We start from the raw sequence: 14,991 nt of genomic DNA, 5'->3' as shown, positions 1-14,991 counted from the left end.
GCACAGTCCCTGTGGTCAAGAAGCTCCATGACTCTGAGGAAACTCACCTATTAAGAGACATGTAGAAAGCAATACGGAAATGCAGAAAAGGAGCACTGGGGAGCAGGAGGGGAGGGGAGAACAAGGGGGAGGATCAAATGAGCCTTTCTGAAGATAGTATACCTTACCTTCTTTCCTAAAGGATGATTAGAGTAAGCCGAGTATTTGAGACAAATATGGATATATGGAGGACCAAAATCTCACTGACTCAAGGCAGAGTCATCTCAGAAGGCAAAAGGAAGATGCTAAACCATCAGAAACGTGGACCTGCTGTTATTCAATATACGGTCTTATTCAGCCCCTGCACACATCTGCCCAGCTTCAAGACCAAAAGGGCCGAACCACCGACAGACAGCAGAACCAGCCTCCAACCACCTGTGGTCAGACAGTCTCATCGAGACATAGGCAGCAGAACCTACAGGCAGGCCCCAGGCCACGCCACTGAAAACGTGGGTGTTCACAGGCACTAACCTCCTGGGGGCATGTTCCTTCCCCCACATAGTTGGCGGCTAAAAGCCAGCCCCACCGCATGGGACCCTCAGGCCAGCGGCAGAGGTGGCTGCACGCAGGAGAATGTGACTCCTCCAGCCTCTCTGCCTGTCCGGCCGTGACTGGGTCTACCATGTCCTGCAGACAGCTCACACCCACAAAGCTTGTTAACAGTAAAACTGTCATAGTCGGCAAATGTTTTATATCCAAGAGTAGGTCAAAGAAAGCAAAAAATAACGCGGGCGTTGAGAGCCCAGGGGCTGTGCCCAATACGGCTGGTCGGCTGCCACCTGGAGGCTGCTTTGCAGAACTCCATGGTATTATTTTCTCCTGGGAGCCGTCTTGCCCGTCATGCAGGGACGCCATTGGCCTAGACACTCTTGCCGCTCACATTTCATTGGTTCTCATGCTGTTGCTCACTCCATTCTTTATGGATGTTGCTAAGTAGAATCGATAAAACCAGCAGGCAGGGAAAAAAAAGAGGAAGGAAGTAATTCCCAAAAGGCTGGGAGGACAGGAGAGCTGCTGTTCCCTAAACCAAGAATGGAGATAAAATCGAGCATATTCTCCAGGCAGGGACCTCTTGGAAACTGTGCCTGGGAATGGAAAGCAGCTCTAAAAAAGAAAAGGAAAAGGCTATTGCTGACCAATGTGAAAAACCTCAAATAAGAAAACCTTCCTCCCCCTTCACAAAACAACACTCTAACCGAGGGACACAGACAAATAAATGTGTAAAAAAACATGCTCAGACACATGCCTATAAAGACACATCAGCACACGGTTCCACGGGCAGACACCCACAACCTTCACCACTTACTGTGTGTCCCTAGCTAGTCACTTTACTGCTTTGAGCCTCAGTTTCCCCATCTGTAAAATAGGAGTTATAAATATCAGTTCTGCCCTGTGACTATGAAGTAATATATTTGGAAGTGTATCATAGACTTCAGAGCAAGGTGCCTGTGGAGAGTTATTAATGTTAATGCTTATGAAGCTTCCTGCAGAATAGCCTAGGGCATTTATGGAGCTCCTTTTATCTTACCTTGTTTTCAGTGAGCATTGAAAAGCTTTTATTACAGGTTGCATTCAACCCAAGTCATTTCTCAGAAATAGATCTTAAAAATCCATTTGAGGAAACAGGTACACTTCACTTAAAATGTAAAGGCTAAAATCTGAATAGTACAATTAAAACTACAAAGTGTTTTCATACTAAAGATTTCCTCTTACTGTGTTGACACCCCTGCAAGAACATGGATTTTATCAGCCCTGTTTTATAGATAAGGAAACTGAAGATTAGAGAGGTCAAGTAACTTGCCCAAGGTCCCAAAGCTAAAACTGACAGGAGCTTGGATTCCAACCTAGATTCAGACAACAGATGAATAAGCTACCATTAACAAATACCTAACCCCTGCTAAGTGATTATTAGACTTTATCTTGTTTAAGCTCCAGGAAAGACAATACCGTAAGTTAGACATGGTAACTATCCCCATTTTTGGGTGAGGGAACTGAGCCTTAGAGGTTAAATAAGTAGAAAGTGGCAGAACTAGTTTTCTAACCACAGGGAAAGCAATTCTTTTATACTTGCTTTATTTTCATACCTAGGAGGATTTAAAGTTAAGGAAGTGATTTGTTAATTACCAAATGTCGGGAGAAAGTGCTTCAGAGTGCTTCAGTTAGGTGTGAATTCCCACATCCGCCTCTGCTCCTTATGTGGTCATTGATGGGCAAGGTACTCTCTTTGAACCTCATTTCCTCCCATGTAAAATGGGAACACCGAGCCCTGTGAGGATATGTGAGGGTTAAAAGGAGATGTACTGCATGCAGCAGGGTGCCTGAACTGAAAGCGCTGCCTGAAAGTGGCCATTACTACAGTAGGCAATGATTTCAGGACAATTTTCCTACGGGGATGCTGTTATCACCTTGCCACGGCCCCGCCCATCTTCCCTTACGCTGAAATGCTAATACAGAGGAGCAGGAGGACTGACTGCATAGAAAAAGCCAAGAGCTAACAACCCTGGCTTGTGTAGACCATAGAGACAGGGAGAAGCTGCAGGTTACGTGAGCACTCCTCTTTGCAGGTGGCACATCTGTCAATAGGTGGCAATCTCTGTCTTTGTCTCGCAGAGCCCAGAGCCGCAATGCAGAAGTGCAGCCTTCTGCAGCCTCAGCTCCTCCCGGGGCAACGTGGTGATGAGGTGGGGCCGGCGCCCCACAGGCACAGGCAATGGTTTGGTACCAAGAACTGGGAATTTGCCCACTCAGAAAGGAATGTCTTACCCGAAGCCCTCCGTCCCCCCAATTTCTCCCATTCACAGGCATGCTTTAATGCAGAAATCAACAATGCAGAACATTTTCTCCCGAGAGGTGGCCTCTTTGTGCCACTGAAAGCCCTTCTCTAAGCCTGTGCAGGAATGTCAGAAGCACCCCCGAGGCTCCTAGAAATTTCCTTAGGGTGGTAAGTTATCTGAACCATCTGCTGAGTGACTGTTGCTGAAGCAAATCAACATCTTGGAAGGGGACGCATGTGGCATGGACATGCTTGTAGGACAGGGTAATGGCTGCCTGGTGGGAAGAAGAATGGCCAGGGAGAGAGACACGAGGCAAGGCAGCCGGTCTCACCAGCTATCTGAGTGAGGGAGTCTCCATGTGGACAGGGAGGACCTTGGGGAGGGGGCAAGTGACGGGAAGATCGCGGCGCTTTGTGTCTAGTCCCTTCCACTGGAAATTCTGACTCAGTGCAGAGCAGCTGGGATGGAGGGAGGCTGCAGGCAGGGAAACCTGCCAGGGACAAGGCAGGGATCTAGTGGCGGTGACAAGGCCTTGGTAACAAAGTTATTATCAATCAGAGCACTGCAGCTGATTGGGGCTCTTCACAGGCATCTGTGTCCTCACAACATTGGTGCAGGTTTCCATTTTTTTGGTCCTATGTAACAGAGGGGGAAGAATTTAAGATTCAGAAGAGCTCTGTGACATACAGAGGCCGCATCTTCAGTGTTCCAGAGCCGAGTTAGGATTGGAACACAGATCAGCCTGACTTCAGAACCTCAGTATTCCCTTCTGGGGGCAGTAAAGGGAGTAAGCTGTGGGCACAGGGTACCCCCCCTAAGGGGGAGGGGGATACAGGGCATAATGCAGTTCACACAAGAGAAATGAAACTGTTTCCTAAAATAACAATTTTAGGAATCAGGTCCCCACTGTATGAGAATTTCATCTCCATGTAGATTACTGCATTGGAATATGAATATCTTCTAGGAGTGTGAGGTCACATACATGAGAATCCACAAGTCTGGATGTACCTGTGAGTGTGATTGGTTTTGAGTGGGGAGAGAGGGTGTGTTCTGGAAGTGTGGACAACCTGATATATCAATAAAAGTCAACAAAAAGCTTGCTTCCAAAGGAGAGACAGCAGGTTTCTAGCTTTAATCTTCTGCCATCATCTGACATGGTTCAATGTTGTTTTCATTGTATGTTGCAAGCCATGCTCTGGGGTTTTGGTTTCCTGATTAATTTTCACAATGCAAACTCCCTTTGGTAAAAGATTGATGGGAACATTGCTAACAATGACAGGGAAAATTCTTCTCTGAGTAAAATATGCAATATTACTAGCCATTGCATAGTAATAAGGACCCTTTATCATTGTACAGCAATTTTGATTAATCTATAATTTTTACTATCATTTTTGATTATCAGAACCTTTTAGGATAAGTAGGCGTGGGTTGCCTTCCAGACTTAACATCTTATGATGAAGAGAAAACGGAGGCTCACGGCTCTTTGTGACTAGTTCAAGACCTCACAGTTGCACAGCAGGTTCCCAGCCTGAGGTATCCAGACATTAATTCCAGACTCCTGTTCACAAAACTGCTTAGTCTGTTTATAAATCAAAGCTGAATAAAGCATTGTCTTAGATCCAAGGTCTGAAACACTAGAAATTATTCTTGCAATTGAAAAAGAACCTTTGTCAGCAAAAAGAAAGCAAGTTATTTTTATTTGCAAAACCACCAGCAGAGGTGGCAGTGTGTCTGAGTCTCTGGGCTGACCAGCATTAAGTCTGAACATAAAATACAGCTTTGAATGTTTAAAAAAAAAGTCTTCTGAAGTGAAACAATTTCTGGAAGAACAGTGCGCTTTGGCAGGGGAGGAAGCTTATAAGCAAAGCCATAAAAATTTCAGCTTAATATACCATCATTTCACTGAAGTGAACTGAGTTGGCTCTGTCCCCCACATCCCTTTCCTCTCTCCCAACTTTCTTTTTGAAAAAAATAGTTACTTATGCCAAGGTGGAATTTTGGCTCCACTTGCCACTATTCTGTGACAGAGCAGCTTTGTTGATGTGAGCAAGACTCTCCTGGCTTTGCCAGAATTAGTCATGGAAACTTCCCAGGAACACCCGGGCCCCTCGATCCGCAGAGCACCACGGAGCTTAGGACAAAGGAATTCACAGAACTGCGGAGAGCAGGAGACCTGGGTGGGGCATTGGGTGGGATGCTGGCTGCTCCGAGGCAGCCGTTCTGGACTGGAACCCAGCCTGAAAAGCCAAAGAGAAAGCAAAGCCTCTTCAGGACCTTGAAATATAGATGGAGCACCATATGACCCTGCTCAAGTCTCTCTGATTCTTTTTCTTGGAAAGGGAATACGCTGGTGCAGTCTGCATGTTCAAGGAAAGAGGAGGAAGGAGTGGTCATTTCTAGCGGTTGTTGCAATGCACTTGGCCACAGGCACTGCATTTGCAGGGACAGTGAACCTCCCTCCTTGGTGCTCATAGCCAATCCCTCATCTCAAGTTTAATGCACCAAGGCCAGATCCAGGTTTTGCAGGGACTGAAGCTTAAGCAATTTGAGGGGCCCTCCTTAAGAAAAAGAATACACAACTCTGACTGCGTAATTGGACACAGGGCCTGGGAAGGGTCTTGGATGTAAAAGGTCTGAAATTGAAGCTAAATTAGCTTCACAGTAAATCTGAACCTCCACCTACCCTGTTATTTTCTTCATAAACAAGAAGGCTTTGGGCTTCCTTCTATGAGTCAGAGGCCTACTTAATATTTTATGCACATATACCTTATCTCAAGTAGACTCTAAGGGCCTGCACACTTTGGCTTCCCACACACCCACCACAATGCCCTGCCTGAGAAAATGCTTATTAAATGTTTTCTACATTAAATTTCATTTAGGGTTTGTTCAAATTAGTGTCACTGTCAGTGTCAACAGTGGCACTCAGGATGCTCGGAGGAAGGTGTGGCTGGGTTCAAATATCAAAATAAGAGATGCAGCACTTCAAGAGGATTAGCTTTAAGATGAAAAAATATATATGATGGACCTGTCCTTCAAGAATTAACCTGATTCTCCTTTGTATTTCCAGCTTCAGCTTCAATCACAGCTGATGGGATAGCACGTTCCCGACAGTTTCTACTCCTTCTGTGATAATACATGGTGTTTCACTACTTTCAAATTTAAATGAGACACATGGCTGTTTTCATTTACTCAGTCTTTGCTGACATGACCCAGACACAGCTTGGTCATGTCACCCAAGTTGGCCCAAGACACAAGCTTGGCCAACTAGATGCTTGGTTTCTATACAATGGTATTTAGTTCAGGTTTCCCTAATGGTCTGGTCTAGTCATAGCAGAAGTCTGTCAGCATTCAGTAAGCACTTACACAGTTAGAAACAGGTTAGGCCGTTTCAAACAGGACTAAAAATAATCTCACAGGGGTCTAAGAAGCTGAAGGGTTCAGCCCTGCTGGCAGTGAGAAGACGTGACTTGGAGCTGTGCTGGGACCACAGTAAGAGTCAACCCCAGAGGCTTGGCCTTTCCCCTGAGAAGGGTGTCACTGTTCTCAAGCCTGAGGTGGCTGGCAGTCCACAGCGGAGTGCTGGGGTGTCTCCCTGGCTCAGGCACAGCCAGGGACTCCACTCTGACTGCCAGGGTCTCTCAGGTTCCCTGTATCTGCCTATAGTCCTCAGCATGGTCCCTGAGAGTTCCCACAATATCCAATCTCTCCTCCTAAAGAGTACTTTTCTAGGGCCCCTGGTATCACCATTACCCAGTACAGTTTCCTTAGAAGGGTTGGGTGGAACCTGTGAAACCAGACCACTTTCTGCCCTGAATCAGTCTGTTAGTTTAAGCATGGCATTCATTCTCCACTCTCCAACCATCTGCCCAAATCTGTGCACTTTAAAGGACAATGTAGGGGGTATGGAGGGCCGTCCCCCTGGGCCCCTGCCCCCTCCTGGCTCACCCCCCTTCAGTAAACGACAAGGCAAGTCATTGAAACCCACCAGAAAGCATATCTGATGAATGCCTATAACAACAAACAGAATGGTAACAGCCTGTGACCAGGATGGTGCAAGCTCGATGGCATAAACCCTAAAGGAGTACAGGATGTGGCCTCTGCCTTCACAAGAGTTTCTACGTAGTCGGAGCAATGCAACTAATGCACAGAGCCACATGGCCTGAGTAAATGGAGCTGACTCCAAGAGACAGGTCTTCATGGACAGCAGGACTCAGGTTGAGCCCTGAAGAATGGTAGGACTGAACGGAAAACCTGCATGTTTTTGATCAGGAGGGTTTTAAGAACAATTTGGCAGTGGTACCTGGGAAGAAGTGGTGAGGAGAAATTGGGCGCACAAGGAAACCAGCTAGAAAGTGCCTGGGCTGAGGAGAGCCTCGTGTAAAGTGGTGGAATGGACACAGAAAAAGGAAGGAATTTGAGAGAAATTTCTAAAGCACAAGGAGATCTGGCAACATACTGGATGGAGGAGAGGAAGGAGAGAATCAGGGGAAGCTGCCAAGACCTTTGGCTTTGAGGGCCTGGAAGGCTGCTGGTGTGTCTGTTGGAGATGCGGCCCCGGGAAGGAGCCAAGTGGGCGCGGGGCAGGTGGTGAGTCAGTCAGAGATGTGAGTCCAAAAGGAACATGAGGCATCCCGCTGACAGCTGGAAATGAAGGACTAGAGATGCACATCTGGACATCATCCATGTAGGAGTGAGAATCAGGCTAAGGGAACAAATGAGCTCAGGAGGGAAGGGTGGGAATCGGGGGCAGAGGGGGCTGAGAGGCGGAAGGGACAGGATGAGCACAGAGAGGAGTGGGGGGAGAACGGGTTGCCACCAGCCCCCATGGGGGCTTTGTGCAAACTGGAGAAGGAGCCTTTCTCACTGGGCAGAGGCAGCAGCAGCCCAGATTACAGGTGTGGCAAACAGAGCGCGGGTTGGATTTCAGTCCCCCTCCCCTCCTCATGCAGTGACCAGTATGGCCGTATGATCTCCGATGGCAAAGCAACCAAAAGCAGAATAATCACATTCAGAAAACTGGGAGCAAAACCAGGAAGTCTAGAGTGCTCCAAGGAGTGGATGATGACTGCCACTGTATAAGGAATGATTTGGCAAATTTGGGAATGAAGCAGTCAAAAAAATAGAAAAAGCTTTTAAGCGTCTGCTGAAACATGAACTAGTAAACCCCAACGGGAGAGCAGACACAGGCAGTGAGGTCCTTTGTAAGGAGAACTGATGCAGGAGCCTGGAGACAGGCCCTAGACAGACCTCTGCCTCTTATACTGTGTGACATAAGGCAAGGAGCTTGACCTCTCTGGGCCTCAGTTTCCCCATCTATAAAACGAAAGGATTGTTAGACAATGCCCAAGCCCCTTACACTGTTAGCATTCTCTTAATTGGAAAGCACAGGAATTTGTCATATGAGATGTTCCTGAGTATCAAACTTTAATCTCCCAGGGAAGCTGGCCTGAACAGCCAAACTAAAGAAACTGGTTAAGTATAGAATTTCCTGAGGGTGCTCAGGTTTTTGCTGGGTTTTACTGGGGGAATTGAAGTTGGCTTTCATAGTCAAAAGAATTTTCATAAGCAATGCCTTTTCATTCTCTCCTGGATCATGGCGCAGGAAATCAGGGGAGCAGTAAATGGGTCCCTAACTAAGTGACCCAATGCCACTCTTATTAACTGATTGGGACCCTCTGCCCCCCAGAATGCTATTAATGACATTTTTATTGTATTTGTGTTTGCCTTGCTAGAAAAAAGGGACATAAAGAAGGGAGATTATGGTTAAAGGAAATTCACATGAGATTCACAATTCTTCATTCCTGCCAAGAACCTGTCACTGAAGTATGTCTGGGACTGCCAGGGCTCACATTTACTCTGCATTCATGCTCTAATTATTTCCACATGTAGTTCAAGGAAAATGGTTGATTAAATGTTAAAAAAAAAAAAAAACCAACATGCCTAAATCCTAATACCTTCAACTAAAGAGGGGAGAGAGTTTTAGAAGCATCCTCTGCAGTACCCGCCATGTCTGGACCAGCTTCCCTGAACATTCCCAGGGCTCTATCCCCAGCAAACCAATCCTCCACCTCCTCAAACTAACTTCCCAGGCCCTCAACCAAATAGGAGTCACATTCTTTGGACTTCTGAGTGGAATGCAGGATTTATTCCCCTGCTTTGGTAGAAGGCAGAAGAAATGTGGATATAGGTTAACAGCTATGAATTCTCCTCTCCACCCCTTCCTGCCTGGGGCTCTACTGAATTTAGGTGGCCCCTGGGTAGTTTCTGGTATCACATACTGACTAGGCAAGAAATCCACTGTGCAGACCACTTGGGTACTCTCCCTGAGCTCGTGAATAGCCCTCTGCCCCCCACATCTTCGGCCCCTTTCCATTATCCCAATTTGCACAACTCCCGTGAAAACAAAGCTTGGCTGCTCTTCTCCCCAACGGTTCACATCATCTGCCATTAATTTTAGATAGATGACACTGTCACGTACCAGCAACTACTTGGCCATATTTAACAAGGTCTTTGGCATCTGGGTTAGTCTTTTTCCTCAATCCTGGGTGACTTCATTATACATATGTGGCCTCAAGATCCTTGGCCTCCTCACCTCTAATAACCTTCACTTCTCAGGGCCTCTGGCTACAGGGAGCTTCAGGAGGTGTTTAGCCACAGCAGACTAAAATAAAAGTAAAGGGTATAGGGCTTCTGAGGGCCTACATATTGAAAAGAGAACTTGTTACCCTTTGTAAATGTCACACCATGAGGTAGTTAGATGCTTCTTTAACCTTCAGATGGACAGAGAATGTCCCACCAGACCAGGTAAAAAATAATGTCACTATCCGGAAAGTCTGATTTATTGTCTGGACTGCACCAATTCTTCTTGTCCTTCCAGGCTCAGCTCAAGTTACACCACTTCATCCTTGGTGACCTTTTCCTTTGACTGGTATGAATTCCTCCTTCCATCTCTGAACTTACATTCTTCTTTGTATGAACTCATTTTGATCACTTTTTAAAAAATTTAATTGCACAGTTTTTTGTCTTTCCAGCTGAACAATGAGTTCCTGGAAAACAAGACTTATGTTCTTTCATGGGTCCTGCAAGTGCCCTGTTGGGAGTACAAAAGGGCGACTGAACCCCACGACCCTGAGCGCTTGGAGTAAGGGAGAAGGACAGTCCCTGTGCCAACTGTCCCAGTGCTGCCCCCTGCCAGGACCAGTCTTTCTGGGGAAAACAGCCTAAAGGCTCCATCCCTTCTCCTCCAGACCATAAATATTTAGCCTGGACTCTCACTAATTAGGGATTGTCATAGACACACAGAAAGATGCTGGAGTGTGTGTGTGTGTGTGTGTGTGTGTGTGTGTTGGTGAGGTGGACAGGAGAGCAATGGGGGACTGAAATGGATTTCCATCATTTCCTTTGTCCACAGTTAATGTATAACCTGGCTGACATGCTGAAAGAATGAGAATTTTGTGGAGGAAGTAGGTGGGTGATGATGAAATGTGGGAATGTGAGGTATCAGAGAGGAAGGCAAAACGGTGGGACTTCAGAGTGTAGGATGGAGGCTCACCAAAGAGCAGCCCAACACCTAGGTGGTCTGGATAAAGGAAAAGCAGACAGAGAAGGAAGTGAGAAGAGGCCAGGAGAAATTGTGAAAATGGGTTTATTACCCAAGGCAGCTGTTCTGTGTTAACTCTTCCCTGGAAGCCCGTCCCTACATCATCCTATGAGGTGGAAGGAAGGCAAGGTGGTCAGTCTTCCCAGACCAGGAAAAGAAACTCTTGCATTATTCTGCCCCTCCCCCATCCCTAAAATGTTCTGGGGGGTCTCCAACCACTCCCTTCTGGCTCATCCACTAGGCTGACCTTGCAGTGGGCTGACATACACTGAACTGTGAGTTGCCAAGGGAAGGGTGAGGCTGACACCATTTGACAGACGGAGGGGCCCAGAGGGGCGACAGCAGGGAGGTCAGGGTTGGGAAGAACAAAACGAAGCAGAGCAGAACAATGTGGACTCCACTTTAAAAACATGGACAAAGCCCCAGGAACCTTTGGCGGCAGTGGGGCTGCAAAGTCGCTCTCAAGTTCCCAGCATCCTGGCAATTATTCTCCAGCCCAAGGAATGCGGAAGGGGTTAAAACCCAGCAAGAAACTCGCACTAAATGAAGTCTCCATATGTGTGGCTCAGTGTGGTTCTAGAAGCAGACAGATGTAATTAGTTCTTAGACACTGCGTTGCCATGGCAACTGCTAGCCAGGAGAAAAATGGGGGGGTGGGGGGAACCTGGAGTCCAAGGAATATAGTCTTCAAAAGAAATGCCAGAGGCAGGTGGTGCTTGTCACTCTCAGGCTTCACAGACAGGGCTTGTTCTCCAGCTTGCCCACTCCCGGAGGACCCTCCCCACTCAATTCCTCCTTATCTCCACTTCCCACCCCCCAGATACATGCCCAGAGCAATTCCAAACGCAAATGAAGGGCTTCTTTCAGATGGCATCCAAAGGAAGGAATTCAAGAAGAGCGATTCTTGCGGAGTTTGTGCAGGACCGGAGTGGTCCCAAGGGCTTTCAGGATCGAGTGTGAGGATCAGTGAAAGAAGCAGCAAGCTTAATTTACGAAGTGTCACTATGGAGCCCACCTTCTCTACAGGGGATGCTGGACAGGTTTCCTGCAGGACAAGTAGGGCTTTGTGAGCTTGAAGGGCAGAATATATGTTCTTAGTGGGACAACCATGTATTTTATCAGCCAAACTGGGACATACTTTGAGAGTAAAAGGGGACCTTTAACACAGATACCCTTGGCCAAAGGCATAAACTGTGACACCTGGTCATCTTAATTATTAGGCTGCCTCAGGGAAAAATGGTTATTTTTATTTTATACAGTGGGAATTCTAGCCTGGTGTCTATGAGCCCCCAGAAATCCAGCTATCGAGTTTGGGACTCAATTTTCCTAGGGCATAACCCAAGAAAGATGAGAGACCCAAAGCAGGTACTAGTCTGGACTGACTCTTGTAGCCTTTACCTCCCTTGATTCAACTGCCCCATGACAATATTCTTGGGTTTCCACTGCTGCAAAGATGGGGAGCCTGGGCACATGGGACCACTTTTGCTTCAAAACTTTGTTCAGTATAAATCCTTCCAGCTGCTAAAAGAGAATCATTCATTTAAAGCATTGTTGCCAAAGAGAGATAGTTGCCCATGAATTTACAGCAATAATGTGTGGTCAAAGGACTGGAATCATTCCACAGCAGAGACCTAATAAATCTCCTCGTGAAGAGGGGAGGTTTCCTGGGGTGCATTCTTACATACCCCTTAATAACTGAACCAGAAATAGTGGCTCAGGGATCCTGTGGTCACAAAACCCAGGGAAAGGTCAGATTCTCCCAGGGAACCAGCAGAAATTACTGTATTTTAGGCATCATATAGCCAGCTTAGAAATTATACGCATGTGGCTCAGCCACAAACTCAGCTACAAAATTATAGGATGTTTAAAGGGCAAGCCCACCCAAGGTGCATTCCCTAGAATTTTTCAGGGACTTTGGGAATCACAGCCATTTGGGAGGAGTTCCTGGCAATTACTCGGCCCTCTTCTCTCAACCCTGGCTCAAGGCTGGGAACCTTTCTGGAACAAATTAAGAACTACATAAAATCAGTCTCTTTGAAAAAAGCAATAATGCAAACACAAGTTAATCTGTATTTCCTTATCATTCTCCAAAGTGCAATTGGACAAAATCTATTTCCAAGCAAGTAAGCAGCATACAGGCCAACAAAGTAACAAAATACCAAATATCATGCTGGGTGCTGGGGACACAAGGAGGAATAAGGCACAGTCCATGTCCCTGAGCTGCTGACAGTTTAGATGAGGAGATGGGGCATAAATACATGGAATTGTACTTAACAGAACAATACAATCTAATAAGCAATAACTCAAGACAGTATGTGGCTAAATACAACGTATAGTTAAGTAATAAATGTCTGAAGCATCACGGTCCAACAGAAATATGTCTCAGATAATTTAAAATTTTCATAATTTGTTTTAAGTCAATATGACCAAAATATTATACATTTCAGCATGTAATCAATATTATTAATAAGATAGTTCGCATAGTTTTTTTTCCTATACTAAGTCTTTGAAATCTGGCACGAATTTTACTCTAATAGCACATCTTAATGGGATGAGCCACATTTGAAGAGCTCAACAGCCACTTGTGGTTAGTGGCTTTTCCTCCAGAGCAGCACATGGTAATGAGCTCTAAGGTCTGACAAACTGCTGAGGGCTGAATTAAGGAGGAGTCTTCTTTACCTTGAAATGTTTTAGAAGTGGTATATATAAGTGAAGTCAACAGATTATCTGAATACATGGGTTAGGCAGCCTGCTGGGCTGCATCTGGCACCAGGATACTGATGTAATGAACCCCCAGTCCTTTGGAAACAGTCAGGCCGCATGGGCACTTAAGTCTAATTTTGGCTCTGCTTTGAACAAGTCACTGCACCCTTCTGGTCTCCTCTATAAGGAAGAGAAAATATAAACCCATCTCCTGTCTTTAGGACTATGTATGGCTTATCTCATGAAACAGTGATAAGGGGCTAATTTAACTACATATTTTGAGCCTTCTCTTAACTATTTAAACTTTTTTCTTCTTTGCATAAAAGTTCATGGACAAATTTGGCAATGTAGTGGCTATTTCTCAAAACTTTTTTCATCTTCTTGGCTCAACTGCTACACTCTCTTGCCACCAACTTCAGTGCTATTACACACACACACACACACACACACACACACACACACACACACACACACACAATTTTAGGGCCCTGAGATCAAAGGCCATGAAAATATGCACATTCTATTCTTCTTGAGACATTCCTGCCTTGCATTCTTTCCTTGCAGCTTGGGAGTGTGGAGTCACAGCTTGGGGGAAGGGGCTGTAAAACCTACTTGTGCCGGCTGGCCAATCAGGGCTTAGCTGACAGGAGGCCCACCAGTGAGAGACTGCCAGGTATTACACTTCACTGTGAAGCAAAAACTTCATGTTTTGCACAGATTAAAATCCTGGGAGACCCTCAAACTGTACCAACAATGCACCAAAACCTCTTTTTCTGTTCATTTCCCCCCAAGGACTGCATTATAAATTCTACACAAAACCTACTAGCTTAGTTGCTACAGACAGATTCTCATTTGTGGTGAAAACACTCCCAAGTATTACTAGCTGTCTAGTTCTCAAAGCTCTGTTTTTTAACTGACTCAACGTTAGAGAAATGCCAAATATTGAACTGCTTTTAGTTACCCTGACTCCACTGGAAAGTGGAACAACAAGGTATGGAAGTCAGGACATTTGCTCTATGAGACCACTGTAAGCGAGTTTAGGGAGTAAGGCTGCAGGTAAGTAAGTGGGCTATGCCAAGTTCAACTTCACCAGGAGCTGGGAAAAATCAGAATCCAGGTATCACACTAAACAAGCCCAGCATTACTACCATGTCCAGGGGTAAAAGCAAAGTCCAGAGTTAAGCAAAGTGTCAATGAGAGAGTTCTGTCAAACCATCTCCCCAGGTATACAAATACCTGCAGAATCTGACACAGACATGTCCAAAGACTGTAGGCAGGATACCATGCATCTTCTCATATTACATAAGAAATTTGGATTCATTAATTAATCCATTTGGCCAGTGGATTAACTCAGCAAATATATAGTGAGCAACTACAATATGCTAAACTCAGTACTAGGTGCTGGGATTCTTTGGTGAATGTGGCAGAGAGGGGCTCTGTCATGGAACAATACATATTCTAGAGGGATGGCAGTGAATAAACACAGATAACAAGATCATTTCACACTGTGGTGAACTTATAGAAGAATATGTTCTTTAGAAGAATATGTCAAATATGTCTGACAGAGAAATCTGGGAGAGAAGGTATCACTCAGATCAAGTGGTTAGGGAACACTTTACTGAGATGAGACCTGAAGGATGGAAGGAGCAGTTCAGGCAGAGAGAAGAAAAGTGCAAAGGTACTGAAACAAGGGAGAATTTGTTATGTTCCTAGAACAGAAAATAGGCCAGCTTGGCTTGTTGCACTGGGTCCAGTGGAGAGAGTAGTAAAAGGTAAGCTGGGAAAAGCAGGCAAGGGCTGGAACATGCAGGATCACCCTTGTAGGTGCTGATATGTTTGTGTATTAGTTTTAATTAACAGGTAACACTGGAGAAT

The 14,991-nt window shown here is 45.7% G+C and overlaps 1 protein-coding gene across 1 annotated transcript in view; it reads right to left on the bottom strand.

Moving 5' to 3' along the window:
* The window catches only part of FSTL1 (follistatin like 1), a 49,894-nt gene that overhangs the window by 18,740 nt on the left and 16,163 nt on the right, over nucleotides 1–14,991 (bottom strand). The gene's annotated exons all lie outside the window — the stretch shown is intronic.

This window comes from Manis javanica, chromosome 3 (assembly GCF_040802235.1).
Source record: "Manis javanica isolate MJ-LG chromosome 3, MJ_LKY, whole genome shotgun sequence".
Taxonomy (NCBI): Eukaryota; Metazoa; Chordata; class Mammalia; order Pholidota; family Manidae; genus Manis; species Manis javanica.
Note: the sequence above shows the minus strand (reverse complement) of the source record. Positions and strands in the feature narration are given on the sequence as shown.